The sequence below is a fragment of the Chroicocephalus ridibundus genome, chromosome 14 (assembly GCF_963924245.1).
Source record: "Chroicocephalus ridibundus chromosome 14, bChrRid1.1, whole genome shotgun sequence".
NCBI lineage: Eukaryota > Metazoa > Chordata > Aves > Charadriiformes > Laridae > Chroicocephalus > Chroicocephalus ridibundus.
In genome coordinates, this window is record NC_086297.1 from 7,165,575 (window position 1) to 7,190,493 (window position 24,919).

The 24,919-nt window shown below is 49.1% G+C and overlaps 1 long non-coding RNA gene across 1 annotated transcript; it reads right to left on the minus strand.

The window, feature by feature from the left end:
• Window positions 1-1,480: 1,480 nt before the first annotated feature.
• LOC134523513 (uncharacterized) lies at window positions 1,481-11,372 on the minus strand. The gene is made up of 4 exons (XR_010073340.1): window positions 11,123-11,372; window positions 8,748-8,885; window positions 5,026-5,369; window positions 1,481-4,445 (listed from the first exon to the last, which is right to left on the minus strand). It is a non-coding gene; the product is annotated as an uncharacterized LOC134523513 (long non-coding RNA).
• Between the last annotated feature and the right edge of the window lie 13,547 nt (window positions 11,373-24,919).

The following is a 24,919-nucleotide window of genomic DNA, read 5'->3' on the forward strand; positions in this document are numbered from 1 at the left end:
TTTTAAAATCCTTACCTATTTCACTCTGGTAGATGTGGTGCTTAGGGTCGTGGTTTAGTGGTGGTTTTGGCAGTGTTGGGTTGATGGTTGGACTTGATGATCTTAAAGGTCCCTTCCAACCTAGACAATTCTATGATTGTTAGAGCTGAACTGGTTGAAATGTCTTTCTCCCTGTCTGAGCTTTCCTGCTCACAGAAAAGAAAATGGATCAGCTGAGGGCTGTTGTGGTGGTGGTGGTGTTGAGTTTCTCCTCTATCACAGTGTCGTAATGTTTGGGTCTCCTGCTTCCAGGGAATAGCAGCTCAGTTGAATAATTCTGTTTCCGGAGGAATTAAAGAAGAAACTTTCCACTTGATCTCATGCGCAATGTCCTATATATACAGAAACTAAATATCAAGCATAAACTGACTCGAGAGGAGCCTTTTAACTAACCGTGATATTTCGATCTGCCAGATCCATCCCCGTGACTGTTACAAGACGTCACTGGGTGCGGGCAGTGGTCTGAGCCCTGGGCCCGTGGGGCTTTGGGCTGAGCACAGCGGCGGGGCCAGGGCCGAACCCCCCTCTGCGGCAGCGTTACCCTGCTCGGTTCTCACAGTCTCCTCCTGCACCCTCGTCCTTTCTACGAGCCCCCTTTTTCCCTGGTGACATGGGGCACCCTGAGGAGCGGGTGGTCCCTCCCGGCCGGGGGGATGTCGCTGCGCTCGGTGAAAGATGAGAGTGTTGGGAGGGCTGGAGCTGGAGAGCGGGCACGGCCCCGCTCGGGGGAGATGGGACACATCCAGGCCTTTTGCCGTGATCGCTTCGATCACTTGAGCATCAAGCAGGGTTTGGACAAAAGCTTGGCTTGCAACCAAGCCACGCAGCAGTGCTGGTCCTGGTGAGGGGCAGACACGGAGAAACCCCCATGGAAGGTGCCGCACGCGGCCTGACGCGGGCAGTCGAGAAAGCCCCGATCCCCTGGTCCCAAGGCTCAAAGACGAGCCAGGGCTATGGCTTCTCCTTCCCAAACCGCCACGAGGGAAATGCTGTTGCACCTGAGGCTTATGCAGGCTCCCTGCAAGCAGCTCCTGCAGCTCGTCCATGCACCCGTCTCCCAGCAGCCCTGGCAGCCACCTGGAATACGGCAGTGGGCTTGTGCCCAGCAGGGTGAGGGTGCCCCCGGGCTGGCGCCTGCCTGCTCCTCCCTGGCCTTGGCTCACCCTGCAAAGGGGTGGCTCATCCCAGGGGAAATCCCCGTCTCTATGGCAGGGGTGAAAGAAGTGTGGCGGTCCCCAGTGCGGGACGGAGGGTGGTACCCCCCGCCGCGGGTGCCTGGCATCAGCTGGCCAGGGGACTGTCCACACATCTATTTTCAGCGGTGGCATGCCGGGAGCCCAGGACACGCCGTCTCGGCTGCTAAACCCCTGTGAGTTTCCTATTGCACTTGCTCGATGCCTGAAGACACTCGAGCGGTTAATTATGACCTATAGCTCTGCCGGATCGTATCACCTCTATTTTTAACTCTCTCACTTCTGGTGCGAGCCCTGTATCTATCTCTTTTCAGCCTTTTATTTTCAGTTTCTGATTGCTGTTTCCTAAACTCGTCTCAGGCACCAGGTGGGCAGCAGCTGGGGAGGTATTTTTGTCCCCGTGGGACACACCGAGGCGGCTCGGAGGGTGCAGGGGGACGGGTACCGCTCCGCTTGGCCGGCAGCTGAAACCCAGCCAGGGAAGCTGAGCCCAGAACCAGAGCCCAGTCCCAGGGCAGAACCTGCATCCCTCTGACTGCCCCGGCACGGCTTTGCTGCTCCTGGGATGGGCACGGCTGTTTCTGATGGAAACGGAGACTGCGGTGGGTCCATCTCAGCCGTTTCCAAACGCAGCTGATGATGCAGAAATGGGATGTCATGTCAGGTTTTGGGGTGTTGCTTTGGGGTTTGCGCAGCTGAGGTGTGAGCTTGGCAAACTCCGGGGTGCTCTCGGCAAGGGAAGACACATCCCTGCGGCAAATGCAACACCAGCGTGGTTCTCCCGGCAGGAACGCAGCAGGATCGTGCAGACAGGAGGGAGCTGGGGGGTGATAAGGGCACAAGTCAGAGAAGAGTTCAGAGTCCCTCCCCCGTCCCTCCCCGCTCCTGCAAGGGAGACCGGTGCTGCGTCACCCCTCCATTGGCACCGGGGCCTCTGGCAGGGACCCAGCGCCAGGCTGGGACGGGAGGAGGACACCTGGCCCTGGGGGTGGAAGCGGGGCTGGGAAAGGGATACCCCATCGCTCCTGGCTGCTGACGGGGGTACAGAAATAGCCGGTGTTCAGTTCCCTAGACAGCAGGCACACAGCATGGACATAGATAGGAAAAAGGAAAACCCTCCCCTGGAGCGAGCATCCCTCTGCGCTGACAGGAGTGACCTGGGCAGCGTCCAGCATCCTCCCAGCAGCACTTCTCCCAGCTGCTCCCACCATCTCCAGGCTTCCCAGCATCGCTCCGACCCCTACACACAATCCCGTCCCTCTCCGCAGGCCAGGAGTTCACCTCAAGGCTGTCAGAGGGGTTTAAGGCTTTGGCAGAGGAAGGAACGATTTTTGCAGAGCGCTAAACTAGCCCCGCTGCTCCGTGCAAACTGCTGCTCTGGAAATATCTGGTCCTGACTGGCAGGCTGGCATCTCCTGCAACTTTTTACAGAATAACAAGGCATTTCTTGTAAACCAGCAATCTAGAAAGGTCATTTTCACAGGTTATTGGTGGATGTCTGTGTTGTAGGCACACAGCTAATCCTGATCTAGTGCATGCAGCTCCTGCGACTGCATTGCCCGAGCACAGCTGTATGACTGCCCATCCGGCACCAAGGTACCCAGCAAGCATCCAGAAGTAACGACCCAAATTAACGACGCAGATTCAGTGTTCGAACGCATAACCACACTTGTCTGACTGTAATAAATCAAGCACGCAGCCCTGAAGCAAAACAAAGGGAAGTCACAGCTCAAGCATGCGTGTAGGCAATCAGGACGTGTACAGGTGATGAGCGCCAGAAGCTGAGTCCTCTCCAAACCCACGGCAGCGCTCCGAAAGCCTTGGCAGGATGCGTTCCCGGCGAGGATGCTTCCCCGCGTCGGAGGGTGAAGCCTGTCTGCTCTGCGGCGAGGCAGGGGCTGCCGGCCGCCCCCGCTGCCGTCAGCGCCGCTCAGCCACGGGCAGTGACTTTCCCTCCACTAATTAAGGTGTGGGAAATATGTTGAAGGTGGTGCAAGACATCTGGTTACCTCGAGATGAATTTTCCAAACTTAATTATATTTCTCCTCCTGCAACATATGCTCAGGCGAAGACGGGGACGGGAGCAATGATAGATGAAACGAGCAGATGCAGCAACACCAGGGGTGGGCTGGGGCGAGGGGGAAGCAGAATCTCAGATCTTGCTGGTATTTGTGGAGCGTACAACTGACAGGAACATTTTAGGGCTATGAATACAAGCTGACGTATGCATGTGTGTGCAAGCAGTAATCCTGCTAGGACAGGACGTGGCGATCACCTTCAGGAGAGAGAATTTTGGGCAGGCTTTTTCAAACAGAATCCTTTCATGTCAGCGTCTCGGATTTGATGCTGCCGTGCATTTTTCTTTTTTATTGTCCCTGCTTTTTATGGCTTTTTGTATCAACCTTGGTGCTAAGATTGGGTTTATTTAGTGCGCTTTTTATGGTCTAGCTCCCCCGCTGCTGGCTGCTGCTGCAGCCACTCCAGGCAGGGGGGAGGCCAAGCCCCGGGTCCGGGTGTGAGACGTTACCAGCTGGATGCCTCCATCAGTCTTCGTGGGCAGAGACTCAAGTTTTAGTAGCAAATAGTGGACGGTTGCGATCCTGGTATCAGGAAGGACCATAGGAGTCTCCTTGACTGACAGGTAGATCCCAGCAAATGTAATGCCGTGCTGTTTCTGCTAATTTGCTGGGAAGCGCAGGCTGGTGACGTGTGGCACTCACACACGCGCGTGTCTGTCTGCGGAGGGCAAGCGGCAGCGGAGGGCTCCGAGCACAGAGTCCCCGTCTGAGAGATTTGTCTGCCAGGCGGTGTGGGAGGGCCAGACGCACAGCAAAGTGACGGGCCCGAAACTTAAACCCTTCGAAAGCTTCTTTTTCTCCACCATCCCTTATGTGAACAGGGCAATTGATCCTTTGGACTGCTCAATATGATTTAATGCACATGTTGTGTCTTTCTACCCGTTAATTTGCCTGGCAATGGCAAGGTCTTTCTGTGCGTATTCAGTTGGTACAAGGAGGTCCATCAGCCCCCCTGGGCAGGGCACTTTATGAGGGTTACCAGTAAGAATGTCCCTGTAGCTCTTAATATATAAACTGGGTGAGAAAACCAGGTTCATACAGGTGGGTGAGACAACCTGGAGCTGTGCTGCAGAGAGGACTGACTCGGTATTGCTCCTCTAGATTGGAAACACACACTTCAACTTCTGTCCATGAGCTGAAAAAAAAAAATAAGGAGATGAAAAGCCTTCACTAAGAGTTATGTTCATGCTGGGCCCTGCCTGAGCCCTGGCTGGAAGCAGCAGCAAGTTTCTCCTGGCTTGGTCCCTCCTCCTCTCCCCCATCAGACTTTTTCCATTGCGCAGAACATTCACAAAACCTCCCAGACTTGGGCTGGTCTCCACCACTTTGAGATGGACACAAAGCCCACCTGACACCCCCCCCACTACTGAAGCAGATGTGAAAATAAACCACGTTGGCTATTATTGATCAATGAGTAAAATCAAAAAGTGCATGTCCTGAAAGGAAGCAGGGAGTGCCGCATGACCCTGTCGCCCAGGATGGAGAGGGTGACAGCGGGGACCCGCTGCAGCACCCATCCCCAGAGAAAAGGCAGCCAGCAGGGAGGTGCGTACACTGGGGCCACAGCACTTCGCTAGGCACAGTGCTTTTGGATAAGACTATGGCTTTTATTGCCTTTTTCATGCATCACCTCTTTTATTTTAGGGGACGGCTAAACCAAACCACGCAGTATGATTCCCAAGTACCGAGGAAGCAGGATGAGAGCCTGGACTCACCAATCCTCCAGCCCGATGAGCCTGGTTATCATTCTGGTCCTAAGAAAGGCAGCAGCGAGTTTGGAAACTGAAGATGATGTTTTAGCAAGGGCAGGTAAAACCAATACCAGCAGGAACTGACTTCCTTATATTTTGATTTTTAAGTGGGTTATGAAGGATCTGTCCCATGAGGATCCTCAGCGCTATAAGCTCCAGCAGCTACCAGGTGTTTAGCTGAGAGGTCCTTTGGGAGACAGAGGTTCAGCAGAGCATTCAGGCACGTGCTCATCGGACTGGCATCCGACAACACGGCTCGGGAACTTGCCTTCATTTGGGAAACACCCCAGCTCAGTCGGCGCGTTTTGCTGGAAAAGAGAATTTAAGTGCTGAGGAGTAGGATGGAGTTTTCTGCAATGTAATTATATCTGTGCGAAGGCTTGCAGTCATTTTTCTATATCTGCCTCCTGGCATTGCGCAACTAAAAGAAAATCTGGGGTTTGGGTTTTTTTTCTGTTATAGTTTCTTACTACTGCTGTAATGAAAACAGTCCTCAAACAGTAACGTTAAGATCAATGGCAGGGAATTAGTTGCAACTCAGTAGCCTTCAGACTTCAAAAAAATACTGGGGATTTCTGACTCACAACATCTGAACGGTCCGGACGGGGTTGCCAGGGAAAAGAAACCCGCTTGCCCTTTTGCTGCAGCTGCAAAGGCCAGTTCGTGTTTGTGTCTGGGCGGTGAAACGAGGGATCAGGGAGAGAATTCGGTTTGCGGCGGCCGACGGCCGTGCTGCCACTGGAGCAGCACCCGGCCGATGCGCCTTCTCCCTGCCCAGCCCCGCTCCAGCGGCCGTGCCTGCCGGGGCTCGCCGGGACTCCGCTGCCATTCCTTGGATCAAATAGCATGATACGTGCCCTCCGCGTTCCTCCAGCGCCCCGAGCAGCTGCGCTGTATGTCACCTACCCCAGCGCCCGAAGCCCTTTGGGCTGGCTGACAGCCCAGCGAACACCGGCAACTCTCAGAAAAGCCTGGGCCGGGGGTAGCCGCCCCCCCGGCACCGCAGCCACCCGGCAAGCCCCGGGTGCGAGTCCTGGGGGTGCAGCTCAGGGCTCCAAATATCACCGCTCAGGTGCAGTTTTCTTTACCGCAGCAGGCCTTGCTTCGTATATTTATTTACTGTTAGTAACAGCAATGCGTTTTTACCCAGTTCTGCTGCTTCAAAATTAACTTTTGCAGCTCAGACCATGGGCTTTTGTGAAGATAAGCTGGAAGCAGACCAGGCCCTGGCCGCTGACACCGGGAGGAGTCGGGATCTGGGTTTACCCGGCTTTGCTCGCCTCTCTTTATCATCAGCCAAACCAAAACCTTGGATCCAGCTCCCCATGAATGGTGGTAAACTTTGGATCCGAGCTCCTGTAATAAGCAGTTGTTTGCCCTGGCTGGCGGCTTAAGACTGTGTAGAAAAAGATATTTCTAGGTATTATTTCTAAACAGAGAACGACAGTTGAAAGAAGAACCTTGTCCAGCCAGCTCCTGTGTCCAACTCTTTGGCTTTCCAGGGAAAATGAGTAACTAGAATGAGACGATGAACGAGATAAATAACATTTAACTGGTATTGTAATGAACCTCGAGCAGTCTGCCTCTGTGGATAACCTGCAAATTATCTCCGTTGCCGTTCTGTGATTTTTTAAAAGAGGCTGTGAGTTATTCGCCAAATCCCCAGAAACACCATTGGAATTGAGCAACAAATTCCCAGTGGACTCATTTGAAAATCCCAGCCATATCCCTACAGGGAGGTAGAGCTCCAGGTTAAACGCACCATAAAAAGGCTTGGATTTCTGCGTGTGGGATGGCAGCGTAGAGGGGGAGGATGATTACGTTGTGCGTCATTAACAGACCATCGAGCCCATGAAGCCATGGGGTTTTGTTACTGTTCCTGGATAGCTGGGAGGTTAATTTGGCTGCGAAAGCAGAAGTGGATTTTGAAACGAGCTCAGTGCTGCCTGCCTGCTGCTACGGGCGCTGTCGACAGCGGGCTGAGATGGGTGGGAAATAGAAGGTACTGGAAGACCTGGCAAAGGCTCCTCGTGGTCCCTGGGAGGCAAACTGAGGATGTGCACAGCGTGTGCCCGGAGCCCCAGACAAGCTTCAAACCAGCCAGTTCAGCCAACATCTGGGTGGTTTTTGGGGCCGGTGCCGAGCTCTGCCTGGCTGCGACCTGCCGGCAGCACCAGCCCGGCCATGGCAGCCCGCTGGGCAACGGGCGCTGCCGGCCTTGCGAAAGGCTCAGGCTTGTTCCTGTGGCTGAGACAGAAACCACAGCAGAGCTAACTGCTCTTCCAGAGCTACTTTAGAGCTGACCGTTGGGGGATTTGGCTTGGGTAAAGCTTATGAAAAAGTTCTCCTCCTCTTGGTCTCTGTGCAACCTTTTGCCTGCTTGAAATTTTAGGTGGAGAGGAAAGGAGGGAGAGGCCTGGAGCCGCCCTGCTATCTTACTGCCTTAGCTTGGATATAAAATATCAGGGAAGTCAGTCTTCTGGCTGTACATATTCTCAAAGCGCAGCCAGCGGTGCAGCGAAGGAGTAAAGCAGGGATCGCTCCTCTCCGGGCCACAAGCATCTCTGCACGTCGGCTTTTATGTCTGTCCAGCCTCCAGGAAGCAGAAGATGCTCGATCCCTCCCCTCCAGCCGCTGTGTGCACACCCAGATGTGCTGAGGTAACCAAACCCCAAACCGGGCTGCAGCAAAGCACGTGCAGAAGGCACATGGCGCTCCATATATGTTTGTTTTTAAGATCATATTTTTATCCTTTCTTCATTGAAAAGCAAATGGCATTTTACATCTCATAAGCTCTCACTTTGCAGTTCTCTAGCAACCCTTCCGAGCATCCATTAGACGATCTTCACCATTTCTTTATGAAGTCGGTAAGCTACAGAATCCCCGTTTTTTTAGGCAGAGAGACTCTATCAAAGCAGAACCCCGCTCGCTGGCACGGGGAGGCTGAGCCCGGCTGTCACCCAGCCACCGTGCGGCACAGGGTCACGGTGCTGGCCTGAGCGTCGCGGTGGCACAGAGCCGGTGCGGTGGCACCACTGAAAAAACAGTGCACACCGAACTCACACATCTGCTCCTCTCATTTACACCTCGGTAGACGAGGCCGGGGGGCATCAGCAGGGATGCATTTTAATAATTTCCTAACAGGCATTTTCGGAGGAGAGCTGGAAGGGAGGGGCTGATTGATGGCCTCCCTCTAATTGACATCCCAATCCCGCCCCAGCCCCGACGCCCTCGGCGGGTGCGATGCTGAGAAGGACCAGCTGCCATGCCACCGGCTCGGCCCCCGCTGCCGAGCACGGCCCCCACCGGCGCTTCGGCTGATCTAAAGGAAGGGGGATGAGATGGTGAAGTTATTGTCATGGAGTCGAGGGGACATTTCCACGACTTGTAAATGTACCTGCAAGCTTGCAAAGGGGTAAACTGAAACCTGTTTGCGAATATTTGGTATTTTTCAGCAAACTGAGATTGCTTACCATTCAGAAGGGGGGAAAAAAGGGGCCACAAAAATAAGAGACATAGCTAAAAAGGTCTACAAATTGGTTTCCCTAGATTTGAGCTCTGTTGGTAGGGCCACTTTCCTTGTATGAGGAACAACAAAATTTCCACCTGCTATGTTGGGTTCAGATATTGCGTGTCTAGGGCTTGGTGAAGATTAATTATGTTTACGCCATATAGTAGAGTTTTACCAGCTAGCCGTGGATTTCCAGGAAGAGAGGTTATTTCCTAAGGCACCGTGTAGGGCTCAGAACAGTCCAGTAAATGAGCTGATGACTCCCGTGGCTCTGTTCCTCGGGGCATTTCTTAAAGTGCAGTCTTGGAGCACGCTGTTCTTAAATCAAAGCATAAAAATAACCAAAACAGTATCAAGTGAATTGTAGGAGCTAGCAGAATGGAGGTAATAAACAAAGTTAAAACAGCCCGATAACAATATCCCGTTACCAGAGAAGAATAAGCAATACTCTGTAATGGTGAAATATAAAAACTTTCTTGTGACAAGGCATTGATTTTCCCGAAAAGGAAAGGGAGAAAACGCTGCAGCCGTAACGCAGCATGTGTGAGCACCGAGAGGGTATAACGATGACAACATTGAATAAGTATCTCATCTCCAAAAGCTCGGGCTGTGTGACCTTTAGCAGCGTTCAGGATTGTGTGTCTGTTTAGGATGTCATTAAACAAGACAGGCTTCCTCCAACTCAACAGTGCGTAGAAGTAATTGGAGCAGTTTTGAAGAGCGAGATTCCAGACTAGCTAGTTAACGAACTTGGAAAAGCTACATGTCAGTAAGAAACCCAACACAAAAATATTAGTTTGGGATATTAGATCTTTACTCCCTGTTCAAGTTAGTAAGCTGGTTTCCATGACATGCCTAGTACAGGGGATGGTCCTGTGCCAGTCCCAGTGCTTGGTGTGCTACAGAACCGAGGGCGGGATATGGATGTCTTTAAGGCAAATTTAGATCGGCTGGAATAGTCCTTAGGATCCTGGTAGTGGAGCTCATGGCGAGTGGATGGCTACGTGAGCACTGACCGCTTTGCAGTTCTGTGCAGGAGGGAGGGACTGCAGGGAACCATTGGAGCTCAACCCAAGGTTTAGTACTCTAAAGCTAAGGGTGGTGCTATGAGCATGTCTCTCATGGCCGGGTAAGTTATGAGTGGCATTTGAAAGCCACTCTATAGAGTGGAATAATGAGAGTGAAGAATTGTAAGGTAGCTTGCAGACTGACATTAATTACCCACTAATTTTCTAGCTGTGATCCATGAAATACTTGTTGCTGATCCCCAGACAGATGGCTAGTCACATAGGACGGGCTTCTCCTCTTTATTTCCATCTGCTATATTTCATTAAGACAGCTAAAAATAAAAATATCCCTAATGTTATTTTTCCATGCAAGTTACTGCTACAGTGATTTGATGCGCCTGTGAATAGAAGAGTTTCCAAGCGACAAGATTTTCTTAATTAATTTGTGATCCTTGGCATGAAAAGTGACTGCGGAACCCTACACTAGACTCATCATGAGAGCTACACTTACATCTAAGTGCTATTTATCTAGAAGAGTCGGTTCAAAACAATTTTTTCTGGTATAATGGGAGAAAAGTGGCTCCTGTCTCTTCTGAGCAGGAGTAGTTACCATTTTTGGGTTGTAACCAATTGTAGATGGCACCTACGAAATGGAGATGTAATCACAGAGATCCTTCATGCATGAAGTCTTTTTTCCCTCCGTGCAGTAGGAATATCTCCAGAAACAGGTTTCCTGCACAGCTCCAAGCTTCTTTCAGCAAGCACAGAGCCCCAAAGCCCCCTTGGGGGGAGTGGGTCATTTCTGGGAGGTTGGTTGGTTCTGCCTTTCACAGACTTTTTGGCTCTATCTAATCTAGCGTGTCTTTGGGTGTGGTGAGGCCGGGTTCTGGCACGCACAGCTCTACCAATTTCAGTATTAAGTTCCTGATGTATTGAAATGTTCTCCAGGGAAGCTAAGGACCCCTCTATCCAGATTGCAATGTACTTATTTTCCAACAGGGACAAAAGCCTGAAACATGTGTTGATAATCTTTTCTAGTCCTTCCACGCCTTTCCCACAAATTCTTCCAGAGGGACAAAGCTCTCCCTTATTTCATGATGAAGCACTTTCAGCATGTTTTAGAACAAGGAACTAAGAGGTGGCCCAAACGCCCCCAGGTAAGTGTGGAAACAGGGAGCAGGCAGCCCGGCAGAAGCAGCTCGGTGTGATGAAGAGCTCCAGGGACTCCACTAACACTTGGTCTCCAGAACTTAAGGTGAAATCTGGGACTGATGTCTTAGTCCTGGGCTGTTTTTATTCTCGACTACACAAGCCATTGCTGCAGACCTCCTGAATGGTGATCACAGATGCTTACGAGAGATGAACTCTATTACTTTATCTGACTTTTAAAAGTCTAAAGGAAGCATGCTATTTCAGCCAACACAACTCAAAGTGCCACTAGTACTATGTCCTAGTGACACTGCCTACAACGCAGGCGAGAATCTTTGTTCTCACCCCTCCTTTATTAGTTACTTCTGCTTAGAAAAGCAAGCAATTTCCTCACCCTCCTGGCAATGTTCCCACGAGGAAATTCCTCCTCCCAAGCCGTAGCCACGGAGCCAGTCATACAATCCTTCCTTCTCTCGGATCACGTTGTTTTCCCATTTGCTCAGGCTCTTGCTGCTCGGCCCAGCCCGTCACCACAGGAGAACCTTTGGCTCCGTTCTTGTGCCCGTTCTTCTTCCTCCAAGAGCAGTTATTTGCGTTCCACCCTAAGATCACACTGACTTAGGCCCCAGTTTAGCAAAGAATTCTGTCACATGCTTAAGTGTAATTGACTTGGACCTTCAATCTGTTTTTAGCTTATCAGAAGTGTGGGTGGGTAAAGCCGTCGTCCTCTTACGCACTCTTGGCTCCCATGGAGGCTGTCCGTTGATGAGCAAAGAGTGTATGTGTGTAAAATTGGGCAGAAACTCAGATCAGGAGGTCTGCTGAACTGGACTCCATCCAGCATGGTGGCATGTCATTTAAGAACTTCTTATCTTCACACAACGCTGCAGAAGTGTCAGCTCCGTGGCTGTGACACACCGCAGGTTATTGGGTACCTCTACCCCAGCTCATCACCGCTGCACGGTAATTAAATTTCGGGTAGTCTATGCCATACTCAAACTTTGCCTTGGATATTAGGAGTCCTGAATAAGGACTTCAGGATTAATTCTTAAATTTCGGAGCAGAGAATGTGGCTATGGTTGGCAAAAAGCAATGACTGCCTCCCGTCCAGAAAAAAAATAATAAAATCCAGTAATACTAGATTCAGTATTTTATTCTGCTTAAACCACAGTGAAGTTGGATGCAGCAGCACCTCATTTTCCTGCAGAGCCCAGCAGATCAGTACAAGGCTTAATGACAATAGCTAAAGAAACAGAAAGACACCATGGATTTCGCTTAGCCACTTAAAACATTTACCTTCAAAGACTGGCATATTTAATTCAGATCATATAAAAATTCCAGTGGTGAAGGGTGGAGAAAACTGAACGTTGAATGAAGACTTTTGTTTTCCTGAGCAGAGCTGAAATGAAGAAGAAGCTGGGTTGTGACGATCAGATTTCTGCTGTAGGTCAGAAGTTCAGTGTATCATCAGATTTCATGTCATGGGGCTGTTCTGCTCCTAATTGCAACCAGCCAGGACTCTGCACATCAGTGAGCTTTTACTCTGGGCTCCTTCCATAAGATATAGGCTGTAGTCAAAGTAGTAACTAAATCATTTTAAATGTATTTTTAAGAGTGAATCATTACCTTTCAATTCTACAACACAGCAGAAAACGAAATTAGATGCTGGCTTACGTTCATATAAAATATAAAACCCAATACTTAACTGGATCATCGCTACGGCAGGGTTATTTTGCACAAATTTAATACAAGCATTAAGCTATGAACCTCTGGTAGCTACAAACTCAGACTCGAAGGTACCTGGAACCTCACGGTGATGGAGGAAACAAAACGCTGAGAAACGTGGTCCAAGGGCCCAGGCCCAAGCCCGAACGTCAGCTGTGGAGGATGGATGGAATACGGTCGAGCCGAGCTGAGTTCGTGCAGTAGGTGAGACGGGGATCTGCGCAAGCAGCACTCTGTAGCACGGGGCCTGAGCGATCCCACTACATAACGAAATGAATTATTTATACATCTCGGGGAGAGAGGCTATAGCCACATCTCGAGCTGAAATAAAAAAAAAAAAAAGCTTAGCACTTAGCTGATGACTGACATTTTGAATAATTTAAATTCATCAGAGACATCCATGGTGGACTGGCGTAACCTCCAATGGACATCCATTCATCTGCAGAATTAAATGAGACAGAGCGAGCGTGTGAGTTGTTTGGCCAGCCAGGTCACAATATTAAATGATGATGGAGGAACACGAGCTGTTATGCAAGGATGATGTGGGGCAATGACTGAGAATCAAGTCGGGGTATCTCACATTAAGCCGATAGCTAATGAAGATTAATCTACCAAGCCTAAAACGACTTTACACTGTGTATGTCTTCTGCAGAGCACCTCTCACCGCACCTCTGCTTTAAGAAACCTCTGTCTCATGTGGCGATTAAGTCTCAGAGAGGTTTTTTTCCTTCCTACGTCCAGGACAGACCATCTTGTGACCTGCAGCACGTTCGCTCCTTAATAAATCATCTTCTAAGCATTTTCATACTGAAAATGGGGCTTTCACAGGTTTCAGCGTACTCTGATTTCCCACGTTAGGAAGAAAGAGGCTTTTGCTGGTGGTGCAGGACAGCTTTGAGGCGTAGCCATCGCCTCGGGTTGGAGACGAGAGCCAGCCGAGAGGAGCAGAACTGCGCAGGAGACACGACCGTGTTCCTCGGATGCTATGAATTTCTCTTAAAGCCAAGAAACTTGAAACTGCAGCGGCAAGGCAGACTTCCTCTCGAGATGGAGAGGAGGCAGGCTAATTTTAGTCACCATGCACTATGCAAATCATCATTCTGTAGCTGAGTTTATTTTTTAAAGTGCTGACTGCCAAACTTGCTGCAGGGCATGGACTCTTCATATGGGCCTTAAAGAGGTTGGAAGCCAGCTCTCTGCTTAGCGGTGCTACATTTCAGATGAAGGGAGGGTGCTCAAGGGGGCCCTGCTAGAAAGCAGACTTTCAACAGGGAAGGTCTAGATGGCTGGTTTAGATCCTATATTGATTTTCTAGCGGGCCAGAATTAGCTGTTAGTGGTTTTTTGGAATATGTTTTTGGTTCTACATGTAATTTTTCTTTTTTCCTTGAAAACTCCCCTGATAAGCTGCACACCATGGGCCCACGGGAGATAATGGGAGTGCTGGTATCTGGATCACGCCCAGTATCTGTAGATAAAGGAAGCAGATTACTATTGGGTTTTAGATTTATTCTCTAAATATTTGGCACATTCACAGAGTTGACTTTTAACTGGGCTTGATCTGACTTCCTAGGAAAGAAGTAATTATTTAAAAAATTATTATTAGACTGTGATTCATGGCACTCATTTAAAAGACAGAGGCAGATCCAGGGAATGCAGAGCAGCAGAAGCAAGGCAAGACACTCTTCCAGGAAGCCCAGGCTTTAGCACGGACAGTAAATTGTTACATTTCTCTTCAATATTAAAGAGTTTTAGCATGCAGACTTTCATCTGATAACTTTCATAATGTCTCTATCACGAGTCATACTATGACTGAATTGTTCTTTGTATTTAAAAGAAACAATTCTCCATTATTTCTTATCGACCTATCCTAGATAGCTTCAGAAGCTTTCCTTTCTCAGCTTTAAGAATAACCACTTCCAAGTTTGATGTCTTACCCACAACCTTCAAGGCATTTATCCACCCAAGCAGGTCTGCCCAGAGCTGAGTTTGGAAAGGCACTTTGAATCCTGAACTCAAAAATGAGGCAGGAGAGTAAAAGCAGGAGCTAGTTGTCAGCTGTGGAATTACTTTAAGAGCCGCTCTGATGTTCTGTGGCTGATCCTGAATCTTTAACACAAGGGCTTCAGATCTGGGGCTTGAACCCTAATGAGTGGTCAGAATTTCTCCTTGAAATCTGCTGCAGGCTTTAGGCGGGGATTGGAGAAAAAAACGTACATAGCAAAATCTAATTTAGATGTAGAGGTTGTGAAATATCCGATTGCATTTAGGGCATGGAGAGGGACTGCCACTGTATTCCTCCAAACGCAAGGAGCTGCTGGATTGTGCGTTTATTTCCATTTCTGTGAACAATCTGCCCATTTTGTCGGTCCGGCGGTGCTCGGACAAAGATACTACCAAGATTAAAACATAACTGTAGGGCTGCCTGTGCGCCGTGTGGCAGCTCCCCAGCCATCGGAAGGGTGGGACTGGGGAAAAAATATCTTTTCCATTGTAAAAGCTTGGGACGATCCGGGTGGGCTCCAGCTCCCCTCCTCTGGGGAGAGGCGAGGGAGCCGGGCGGCCGCTGGATGCCACTGGTCCTGCGCGGAGCCTGCGGCCAGGCCGGGGGATGCTGCAGGAGGGGGCTCTCGGGGGGGCCGAAGGCCACGCAGATGAAAATAATTCACCTGCTTAATTCCCAGGCTCTTCCTAAAAAAGGTATCTCCCGTGGAAGTGGAGCCACATCCCAAATTGAAGACTAGGGAGCAATAAAGAGCCTCTGTGGAGATGAATGGTGCATTTGTGCTGCTGGGTGTTTCACCCGGACGAGCAGACACGCTCGCCTTTCAGCGTGGCTACGCTCTATTTTTGTACGGTTTCTGTGTCACTTCATCGCCCCTCAGCTTCGCATTAAACCTGACCTTTCTACTGCACTTGACTGGGGAAAGGTAATCACCCACTTTGCTTTTTTCAGTGTTGTACATCATTGCATATGGCAGGTAGATAAGCGTATCTGGAAAATACGGTTGCATGTGAGACTAGCCAGGAAGGAATATCTGCGAGTAGGTCAGGATCCACTTGAAGACCTGCCAGACCTGCCTGAGTGCAAATACATTTTTCAAGCTGGATATTTAACTCCCACCGGCTCCCGTGAAAACTCAGTGATGGCAGAAAATCTTCTTTTGCTTTGAACAGTGGAGAGAGACTTCAGTTCCCCCTCACACACTGCTGCAGAAAGGCCCCGAGCGAGCACGGTGAGGCGTCTGTGATTTATGATGTTAGAAAGAGTTGGGAAGTTAGGAAGAATGAAGAGGATTATTTCAGGTTTCATACAGCGGCTGGAGGTGGATCTAAATACGCCGTTGTGCAAGCCCTGGACTGGAACTGAGACTGTGTACTGCACAAAATAAACATCACTGAAAAGGAGTTTAATACCTAAGTGCAGCTGTAAGCATCAGGGCTTCCCAGGGGCTAACAATAACCTCGCACAAACAGCTCTGTTAGAGCCCCCGTGCAGAAACTTCAAGGACCCCTTCTAATTAACGCTACTACGATTTACGGGTATCTAGTGTGGATTTGATCTGTTGGCTGCTGGAGGTATTAACTGCTGTTAACACGGTGACAATCCTGAAACGATGGCGAAGCTCATGCAGCAGGAAGGTTGCGGGAACACGGTGCGGCTGCCGTTTGGGTCAAGCAATAAGTAGCTTTCTTACAGCTGTGTCTGTTTTAACGTGCGGGAGCAGAGTAAAAGAGCCTGCGCTGCGCTCAGTGTTGCTACGACTGCTTATTCTTATTGCTCTTTGTAGGATCTCGATACGGTGCCATCCAGAGGTATATTCAGGATATAACCCCTAACGAGGGACAGAGGGGACGAGGGGCAGCTGCCGCAAACGCAAGGGCAGGGCTCCCTCTGGCTTGGGGGTTGACGCCCCCTAATTAAGGTGAAGAAAATGCCTTGGTGTCACAGCTTGTTCTACTCATTTGACTCGTGTAGAAGCTCTACTTAAAGCTGAAGTGATTAAAGAATAAGCTAACTTGATACAGAGGCACCATCCAACGAAAACAAAGGCAGTTGAGCTAAAATTGGTTTGAAAATGCTCATTAATTAAGCTAACGTAATTTTGCATAGATGTGGGCTTGCTAACACTCTTTCCCCCCCCTCTTCTTACCTAAATGGGACTAATTAGTTCTCTAATCATGATGTAATTGTGTGGCCTTAGGATCATTGATTACAGATGCACTTCCTCGCCTCGCTGTTTTGTCTGAATCCAAGCAGAAGCGAGGGATGCTCTTCTGGGATGCGCTGCTACTCCTTTTGGCTGCAGTCTTGACCTTAAAAAAAGAGAGGAAAAGCAAAAAAGTGAGTAAGCTGCGCTATTTATAGTTGAGCTAATTATTTTGATGTGATATGACAGCAGCAGAGTCTGTTTTCTCTTCACTCAATTAATGGCAATGGAAAAAGCATTCGATACCCTTTTAACAGTATTCTCTGGCTACGATACAAACCTTCGCTCAATGTTTTAAGACATGGGATTTTTGCGATACAGCAATGGGGGGTGGGGGGTACAATGCTGCCTTGTGTTTCTGGTGGATGTGGGAAAAGCTGCGATGTGAGGAGCTGAAAGGGGTTTTTTAAAGAAAAAAAACCCCATATTTGGTGGGAAGGTAGTGTGCAGCAGGTCCCTACAAACCACCGCGGAAAATCGTGCAGGCCAAAGCTCAGGTATCTTCTAGGACGCTTGGTGGACACCAAGGAGTTCGAAGTAGCCAAAGTTTTACGATTCACAAGGGGGGAAACCGAGGCAGAAGCAGTTAACTTGGGAAAGGTTGCAAAGCCAGTAAGTGGCCAGAGAGTGACAATCTTGGTCTGTGGTCCCTGGTCCCTCCAGAGAAGGTGGCTTTACACTGTGCTTTTCGCTGTCTCTTGCCTGCCTTTGTGATGTTCCCATGCTCAAATACCGGGAGTGAGACCTGCTGGGCAGCAAACAAACCGGGAAAGGTGGAGGGGACAGAGGGTGATCTCTTGGCTGAATCTTATTGTCCTCTACTGAAGATCCTGCACCAAAACCCACCCCCTGAGCACCACGATGCGTTTTCTAGGTCTCTGGGGAAGTCGCTAATAGCAGCGGTTCCTGCTCTCTCTTTTGGGGCTGGACAGGAACCTAGATTTTTATTCTGTAAAATTCTGGGATTTAAAAAAAACAAAAATGGAGTGGATCCTTATCTCTAACCAAGGCAAAACTTGAAATCCTAAACTTCTGTGAGTTATTTCTGGCGGAAAGGCGCTTTACTGTTGAAGCTCAGGTCTCCTTCCCTCTCCCAGGCTTATAAAATAGCTTTTCTTCCTTTCTCCTCGCCACCCTCGGGGTGTTCTGCAGCTTGTCCCTCTCCCCAACCACAAAACTCCTGCCAGAGGGTTTGCCGTGCGTTACAGGGCTTTCTTCACTGTTGCAAGGGAGGAAAGAAAAAAAACGCGGTCTCTCCTCCTTTTAAGGTTTTGATCGGGTTCCTGAAATCTGTGTACTTCTCAGGTTGCTTTTGGTGACCTTTCAGGCTTTCAGAAAGCAGGTGCTGTTTGTGAAGCCTTTACGTGACTGTCGCTTTGTTTTCATTTTATTTATCTTTTTTAAACATGTGGGTCAGGCAGCTGCAGGTACAGTGCAATATTCATGAGAGGCTCTGATTTATGCAGGCACAAGGCTGCGCAGCGGGATTACAGGGTACTGAATGTTATATGCAGTTTTAATTTCTTTTTATGACCAAAGGATACAGCCAGAGTTTCTCAAATATGGAATTTATGAGAGCCTCATTCATGCAAGTTTTAAAGGGCCCCTGTATCTCCGCCTCGCAAAGCCACTGCGCTGAGCCGCGGGGCGAGCAGCCTGCTCAGCCCTTGCCAGTTAATAGAAGTATATATAGGTATATATAAATACATATAAAAACGTGGCTAGGACAATTAGTTTGACACCCAAATGGCCTCTGCCTGTAGAATCCAGACACTCCTGCAGTATTTATGCAGTCCCGGCCCTTCTCCGAGCACAGAGAAACTCTGTGCAATATTTAAAGTTGAAAAAAATCTTCTGAGCGGGGACTCTCTGCCGCGCAGCGCTGAGGGTTACCTTCAGGGCTTCTAAAAGCTACTGTAGTGCAAACTAAATTACAGAGGGCGTTTGTGGCAAGGCCAGGCGTTATTTGGCCCTCCGAACTTCCAGTCCCGTGTTCCACATCAACAGAGCTCCGCTCCTCCTCTGACTTAGTTTTGCACTTTGTATCTGACCTGCAAGTCCTTTCTCCTGAGAAGGAGCCTCTTTGCTGGCAGCAGCGGGGTTTGTGTGCCTGTGGCTCACCGGGCGCTGCCGTCCACCTGGAATTTGTAGATTATGGAACAGCCTGGCATAAAATTCAAGGTATTGAATGCAGTAGTATGGCCCTGCAGCATAATGCGCCCGTCTGATGTGGTGAATTATCCAGCCCTCTGCTGCTTTGAGCGTTACACGTCGAATTACATGTACTTGCATCCCACACGGCTATTTTGGGGAGAGAGATGATTCTTTGGAAAGTCACCAAAGTCTTTGTAGTGGAACTGGAACCATGGGTATATTTGGAAACCTGATAAGGGGTTTGTGACGGGAGAAGCCCCTAACCATAGGTTTAGAACGCCGAGTCTGGCAGTCTGTGACTGTCTCCAGCCCCAGAGTCCCTGGGGGAGGGTGAAAGGACCTGCTCCAGTCTCCACAAGCACAGTGAGAAGTCGTTTCCAAGCCTGACACCCCAGAACAAGGCTCGTGCCGTGCTTGGTGCTCCAGGATGGCGGCTGCGTGGTGCTGCCAGTGAGCCCCCAGTCCTCGTCTCACCGGCGCTGCTCTTGCAAACGCCCCTGAATCCAATGGAAAAAGCCTTACCCGTCTCCAGCTTCTCTTTCTGCAGAAGGGGAGCTCTCCTTTCCATCTTCCCTCCCTGCCATGCCGTCCAGGAAAACAAAAAGGCACTGCTAACATCTGCTCTTTTCTCCTCCTACGTGCAGGCTCTTTCTCGGCTCTCTATTAAACCCCTTCCCACACAGAGGCGTAGGCAGGCTTATGCGCACACATCGCAGCGTACGTTTTTCCCCATCCCTTGGGAGCAACGTTTGCAACGGTGACTGGTGAGGGTTTATTTTTGGGCTTCGCTAAGACTTTGGTTAACGGGCTTCTCAGTCTCCAACTGCACCTACTCCTGGAGCCGTCAGCCCGTACACCGTGTAACGGCAGGGCTGACATGGGAGCTGATGGAGACACTGCGAGTGGGTGGAAATGGATGCAGCAACGTATGTAGAAATTTCCCATTGCTAAGCTACGCTCAGGTGCATTTACTTCTACCAAGAGGGGTTACTAAGGAAACAAGGAGCCGATTTCTGGGGAAAAAAGCAGACATTTCTAACAAGCACCAAAAACTATGCTTGTCCTTCAACTTTGATGTGCCAGGATCTGTTCTTTGGTCTCCAGTAATTGAAAAGTGTCTGATTTTGAACCCTGCCTTTGCTCTCTTGTCCCAGTCCTGTCCCTGGGGCCCGTGGCCCAGTGCCGAGCCTTTGCCATAGAATGCACGAGCTCTGAGTCACTTCTCCTCCTGGCAAAGGAAACAGGAGAATCCATCTGGGCTCGTTCCATCCTGAAAAACTCACCACGTTTTGCAATTTGCACATTTCTCTCCGCTGGTTGGAACGGCTTGGCTTTTCCCAAAGCTGGCATGGCTTCTTGTTGCAACAAGAAAAATCCCCATCAAAATAAATTTTGCGGAAAAGTTTAATCGGAGAGGTTCAAAGCTAAACAATGCCAGCTGCTGCCTGGAAAGCTCCGCAGAAAGATGCTGAGCTTTTTCCCAGAGCCCACATCAAGCCCAGTTGACGGTTATCGGTTTGTGTCACATCCTTGCTGAGGCTCTGAGGGGAGAAAGCTGCGCTGTGAGGAGAGGAGGGGATTGCCCCAAGGGTACAACATGGAGGTGGAGGATTGAGGGCACTGGAAGAGGTCGGACTGGCTGCTCTGGTCTCTTCTTGCAGGGCTCAGAAGCAGGTTCTTGCCGAGCTGGGGTCAGACTGTGCAGAGAGGGGGAGAGCAGCCGACCCCCAGCCTGCCCAAGACTTGCCCATCGATGGGGACGAGTGATTTACTGTATCAGAAACAGCACTTACCCTCGGAAACGCGGCAAGACGATTAATTGCACCACGAGGCATTAACAGTTATGTCAAGAGTACCTACTTCATAACATCAAAACACAAAGGGTTTTAAGACGTAGCGTTACTCTATAAGGGGGAAAATATGTTTTCCAAGTTAAGAAATCAGATCCAAATACCTAAAACAATTCAGAAACGCTGAGACAGAAACATGAATAGGAGCAACATCATTAAGAAGGAGCATTTCAAAAGGAATTATAATCCCCAACTGAAGCTCTCCAGTACAGAGGCAAAGAAAAAGAATTTTTCTTCTTCCCTGACTAGTGTGTTTTATTTGAAGGGATGTGACATAATTGTGTATTTTCCCACCATTCAGAAAGTATAATTCCCCAAGTTATCACAAGAACACTTGCTCATTGAAAAGAAAAAATAAAAAAAATAATCTGAATTTGCAAACCTGATGCGTTTTGCAGCATGATTAACTTGCTGCCTTCCAGAGTGTTTATTTCAAACAAAGAAAAAGTTCAAAGAGAAAGGTTCAGTTTATCTCAGTATATACGTTTTTTTCTCCTGTGAACACAGAAAAATACAAATAACAGTTTATGTTGGTTTTGATAGATTTACAATACTGTTAGATTACACCCAGGCCATCCTGGAGACATACTTCTTTTAGACTTTGCTATCAGGCAATTTAAAACCCCAACGCGTTGGAAATTAATTCCAGAAGAAAGGAAAGGAAAAGATTGGTTGTTCTTCCACTTTAGCTCTTCTTGCAAACGTTTGTGTGCGAATGGCAATGGGGGTAGGGGAAAAAAAGAGATGCTTATAGCAACATATTTATTTTACAGCAGGAAAGGGCAGCGTGGATTTTTTTCTTTTTTTAACTGCTTCTACATGAGAGGGTCTCTACTATAACCGGCGATGATAAATGTCGTGTGTCCAGCCGTGATGGTTTCTAGTGGTACAAAAGGCGTGTATGAAGCAGATCATGGTCTGCCAGAGGCACCAGTGCTTTTCCTGCAGCAAATAACAGATTGTGCCCGAGCACTGAAATTCTGCTCCCGTCAGCCTGGCTACGAAGGGCTCGTCCAGAGCCGAAGTGTGTGAAAAGTCCCCGGGGGCAGCCGCCGCTTCCCTCGCTCTTGCAGGAGAATAAACCGTCTTTACACAACTATATTTAGCCGAGGGGTTGCGCTGCTTCAGGGCTCTGTTTCCAATACAGCGTTTCCAAGGCGGGTCCCCGGGGGGTGCGATGTGGTCACCCCTCCCGGGAAACACAGGGGCTGCTGGGCTCCCCCTCACTGCGGCCCCGGGGCAGCTTAAAAGTGGTGGTGCCGGGGACGAAAGGGAAAAAATAAGGGAGGTTCTTTGATAGGAAGTTTCATAGCTTGCGTTGAGTATCCCATATATGGCTTTTCAGAAGCGTTTTTAAATTACCTGAAATACAGTTGCGCAGTGTCTCCAGCAATCACAGTTTGACCTGGGATATCACTACTTTGCAGTTTTTCATAATGAAAAACCCTGAAAGTAAGGTTTACACTGAAGAGTGAGAATTTTTTTGTTTGATTATTTTTTTTAATGTTATATTTTAAAAGCTTCACAGTCGAGCCGGCGAGCATGGTCCCAGCTTCCAATTTAGTAGGTCCTTCATTATTTATCTGGAGGTGGGGGGAAAAAAAAGTGAAAATATTTTGGTAAATAAGCCTCCCCGATCTCCGGGCGGGTATCACTGTGCTGACCTCTGCTTTGGCACCGGCACAAAAACCCCGCTGGACCTGCCAGACCTCCTGGGTTCACAGGGTGGTCAGGACAAGCAAGCGATGGAAATATTTTGGGGATGAGCTGGGATTCCCTCCGAGATCCCAAATAGCACAAGCAGTCGCGCTATTTAAAATGACTTTGAAGTTGCCCAGCACGACACGGGGCCCTTCAGCCCGGGGGTACCTCGGTACCTCGGGGGTACCGAGACTGAAGGCTGTCAATTAGTGAGGAATTAAGAGCCCTGTGAAGGAGAGTTTGTGCTTAAAACACAAGCCCAACTTGCCATGGGTTGGAGCCATGGATGCAGCTGATGTTTCTTGCCAGAAGCAGGCACGGCCCAAACGCAGCACGGCTTCAGGCCCAAACCCGTGGTGACGAGGGGTTGCAAAATACCTGGTTTTGAAACCTACTTGTCCAAATAAATACTGAGTAACCCACTCGCTCTGAACGCTCTGCTTTCTTAAACAGGCTCCAAAGCCCCGGCTGTGGAAAAACATCGTCTCAAATGTACAGTGTGCTGAGAGCGTTCAATTAAAAATTAAAAAAAAATAAATTGTATATTATTCCTTCAATGAGGAATTTTGCTCGAATGAGGAATTCAAATGAGGGAAGAGGATTTCTGACCTTCTTTCAACTTTTAAAAGTTTTATATATATATTTATATATACACACACAAAAATACTAAAAAAAAAATTTAAAACTTCCCTGGGCATTGACAATGCTGAAAGAAGCATTTTAAAACCAAAGCAAAGCTTTTAAGCCTTCAAGACCTGCTGGCAGGGAGAAAACGCTGCCGTCTGCTCTCACTCGTGTCTTCAGGGCGAGGGTTTTACCTTCAGCCCTGGCAAACGGCCCCCGGGTACCCTCCCTGCCCGGCGGCCGCTATTCCCTGCTCTGGGCTCAGCCCCGTGCAACACAAGCTGCGCCTTAGCCAGGGTCTGAAGGCACAAACTCAGAAGTCCATGAACTTTCTGAGGCCAGTTTTTGGATGTTTCACTTTTCCACATGCTCCAAAGTTTGTTACTTGGCACTTTTTATTGGGTTCGGATGCTGGAGGGGTGCTGGCCGGTGGGTTTACCCGGGGTGGAAGCCCGCGTCCTGTATGGAATGGGTCACTGAACCATGGGTCTTGTATCTCAAAATTTCACGAGATGCCCCCGTGGCTTCAAAACAGGATTTTCTTGCAGTGGCCAATGTGAAAATGCACTCGAGCGTTCCGCTCTGCTGCTCGTAGAGCTGACCAGGTGTGCTGGGAAGTAATTACTCTGAATCCTGGGAGCATTTAACTAAGCGGCAGCGCAGGACTCCTTTCCACTTGCCTTCTGCAAAACCTTGTGCTGCCGGGAATGTTTGTGGGAGCTGGGAATTTTAATGCCATCGCTGGGAAGCACTGGCATCGAGCACATCTTCAAGTTTGCATTTCCCCAAGCATCTGTGCAAGAAAAAAATAAATCGTGTAGATTTATGTAATTCCAGCAATGGGATAGAAATGCACCGTGGGGTTTAGCGGTACCAACGGTAACCTTGATTCTTTGATCTTTTTTTTTTTTTTTAAAGCCTTTAAATATTTACAACAAATTGCTCAGGAAGGAATTATAGGTTATTCATGTTCTTGTTGTTCTGATAAAATTTCAAAATCAAATTTTGAGGAAAACGCCCGGTGGTAGACACTTTATGGTGAGCAAAAAATCCCAACCAGGTCAGGCGGGCTGGCGCTTGAGATTTATTTGGGCAACTGTAGTTGAGAGGAAGGCAAGGCTCCTAAAGAAAGAACACTTTCTTCTTGAGCTGTTGAGGAACGCTGCACGGAGTATAAATGATAATGGTGGCGTCTGCGTGCACAGGCGGATATTTGGCCAGGGGTTTGTTTTTTGGGGTGCCCTTTTCCCCGCGAGTTTGCCCTGAGCAGCCGGGCCAGCAGCAGCAGCATTTTGGGTACAGACCGATGCGGGAACAGGCACGTTTCCTTCTGTTTCGGGTCACTGAGGTTTTTTTGCATCCAAGCTCCAAATCAGCCCAAGTTGGCTTGAAACGCTGCCAGCCTGGCCTGAGATTTGAAAGCCGAAGTCGAACCAGGAAATCTCCTCTTGATGAAAGTCTGCGAGGGGGAGAGGGCACGATCTGCGTGTTACGTGCATGTCAATAATTTTGTCTGCAGTTAGTTTAGCCTTCAAAAGACCTATTAAAAAAAAAAAAAAAAGAGTAAGGGTTTGCAAAGCACAACTCCATGTCTTGTAAACTCTATCTAAGCTTTACTACTTTGTATTAAGACATCTGAGAATGTGCAAATCCCATTTATCAAACCTTTTCCACACTGGTTAAACCCGCCCCCCCCCGCTGTACACCCCATCCCCTGGCAAAACCACCCCAATGGTGCCAGAGCTGAATCGGATTGAGCCGAGCTCGTCTGGGGACGATCCCCCTTGATGCCATGGCTGGTCCCTATGGCGGGGCTCGTCCCTATGGGGGGCATCACCATCACCCCGTGCTGGGACGGGAGCCCAAAAACCATGGGGAGGCTTGTCTGGGACGGGGGTGTGAATTGGATTAGTTTGGATTTGCAGGG